The 2,500-nt window shown below is 43.6% G+C and overlaps 1 long non-coding RNA gene across 1 annotated transcript in view; it reads right to left on the bottom strand.

Annotated features, from left to right (window-relative positions):
• The window catches only part of LOC141377928 (uncharacterized), a 244,751-nt gene that overhangs the window by 229 nt on the left and 242,022 nt on the right, over positions 1 to 2,500 (bottom strand). The window contains exon 9 of the long non-coding RNA XR_015509986.1: positions 1 to 2,500. This exon is cut by the window's left edge and continues 229 nt beyond it; it is cut by the window's right edge and continues 723 nt beyond it. This is a non-coding gene — a long non-coding RNA (uncharacterized LOC141377928).

Raw genomic sequence — 2,500 nt, 5'->3', positions numbered from 1 at the left:
AATAAATTTCATTAAGCATTGTGAAAAATCAATAGAAACGTGATTAAAAATGGACTACTGATGTTTGTGCGTGTGGTATTGAGTTAGTTTAACAACTGAATGGAGAACGTGAGAAGTAAATCCCTTAAAGATGAATAAAACTTGAGAGGGTGAGGACGAATATCAGCTATTTTAAGCATCAGATCATCACGTCTCAATTATAGCAGATGTATAACACACTTCATTAATTGGTTTAGGGGTTGATTCGTGACTGCGTGGTTGTGGATGCTACTGTTGTTAAGGACGAAAGTCGTGACAGTACATTCGTGGTTAAGAAAGTAAAGTTTCTTTGCTTGAGCGCCATGGCAACCAGCAGAGTCTTCCTAGACATTTGTTGTCAGATGATGTCATCAGGAAAAACTTCTTCATAACATTCTCTATAAAGACTGAATGCTTATGTTATGATGCACTTAATCAGTTCTATGTGATAATTACGTAATTATAAATACACTAACCGGCCACTTTATTAGGTACACCTGTCCAGCTGCTCGTTAACGCAAAGTTCTAATCAGCCAATCACATGGCAGCAACTCAATGCATTTAGGCATGTAGACATGGTCAAGACGATCTGCTGCAGTTCAAAGCGAGCATCAGAATGGGGAAGAAAGGGGATTTAAGTGACTTTGAACGTGGCATGGTTGTTGGTGCAAGACAGGCTGCTCTGAGTATTTTAGAATCTGCTGATCTACTGGGATTTTCACACACAACCATCTCTAGGGTTTACAGAGAATGGTCCGACAAAGAGAAAATATCCAGTGGGCGGCAGTTACATGGGCGCAAATGCCTTATTGATGCCAGAGGTCAGAGGAGAATGGCCAGACTGGATCAGCTGATAGAAAGGCAACAGTAACTCAAATAAGCACTCAATACAACCGAGGTCTGCAGAAGAGCATCTCTGAACACACAACACGTCCAACCTTGAGGCAGATGGGCTACAGCAGCAGAAGACCACACCGGGTGCCGCTCCTGTCAGCTAAGAACAGGAAACTGAAGCTACAATTCACACAGACTCACCAAAACTGGACAATAGAAGATTGGAGAAATGTTGCCTGCTCTGATGAGTCTCCATTTCTGCTGACACATTCAGATGGTCGGGTCAGAATTTGGCATCAGCAACATGAAAGCCTGGATCTAGCCAGCCTTGTATCAACGGTTCAGGCTGGTGGTGGTGTGGGGGATGTTTTCTTGGCCTATTAGCATCGAGTATCTTGTTAACACCACAGCTTACAGAGTATTGTTGCTGACCATGTCCATCCCTTTATGACCACAGTGTCTCCATCTTCTGATGGCTACTTCCAGCAGGATAACGCGCCATGTCATAAAGTGTGAATCATCTCAGACTGCTTTCTTGAACATGACAATGAGTTCACTGTACTCAAATGGCCTCCACAGCCACCAGAGCTCAATCCAATAGAGCACCTTTGGGATGTGGTGGAACGGGAGATTGGCATCATGGATGTGCAGCCAACAAATCTGCAGCAACTGCGTGATGCTATCATGTCAATATGGAGCAAAATCTCAGGAATATTTCCAGTACCTTGTTGAATCTACGCCAGGAAGAGTTAAGGCAGTTCTGAAGGCAAAAGGGGGTCCGACCCAGTATTAGTAGGGTAAACCCAATAAAGTGGCCCGTGAGTGTACGCAAAATGTAGGTTATTTAAAAAACTGACTGTTTGTGCTTTATCATTCATTTTTGAATAGTAATTCTCTTTTTTTCCATTGGCTATCTGGCGCAAAGCGTCACAATTGGCGCCCGAACAGGGACCAGAAAAAAGAGCTTCAAGACAAAAATATAATTTCAGACTCAAACCTTTATAGTCAACCTCCTTCAGCGTCACAAGAATAACAATTCAAAACACAAAATAAAAGTAAACAGTATGTAAAAGTAGAGCATTTTAAGGGGAAAAGCAGCACACACACTGCTTTCTCCCTTTCCTCACCATGCAGACTGACTCCCGCAGAGCACACGCTGGGGGGTTGGGGTGTAACTCTTAAAGGGCAACACACATACATAATGTGGCACATAAACATAGTAGTGGACGTTGCAACGATGCTCACTGAGCAGTATAGAGTCCCCATCAATATACTGGGGCGTTAGGACCCACACAGACCACAGGTTGAGCGCCCCCTGCTGGCCTCACTAACAGCACTTCCGGCAGCAACCTAGCTTTCCCATGTGGTCTCCCATCCAGTTACTAACCAGGTGCAGCCCTGCCTAGCTTTAGTGGGCGACCATGTGAGCGTTGCAGAGAGCTAGCTGACGAATAAAACAAAAATAAAGTGCCTGTTGCAGTAATTGTAAGCATATCTATTCTGACGGTGTGACTCGATTTTTGAAACCGACCTCATTTTAACTGTCACTGAATCACTGATTTATGACACGTCTCAACACACTGACACACACACACAATGATCTGATTGATTGATTGTTTGATAGTCTGTATTAATGTCTATCTCCACT

This window comes from Danio rerio, chromosome 15 (assembly GCF_052040795.2).
Source record: "Danio rerio strain M-AB ecotype USA chromosome 15, GRCz13ab, whole genome shotgun sequence".
NCBI classification, from domain to species: Eukaryota; Metazoa; Chordata; class Actinopteri; order Cypriniformes; family Danionidae; genus Danio; species Danio rerio.
Note: the sequence above shows the minus strand (reverse complement) of the source record. Positions and strands in the feature narration are given on the sequence as shown.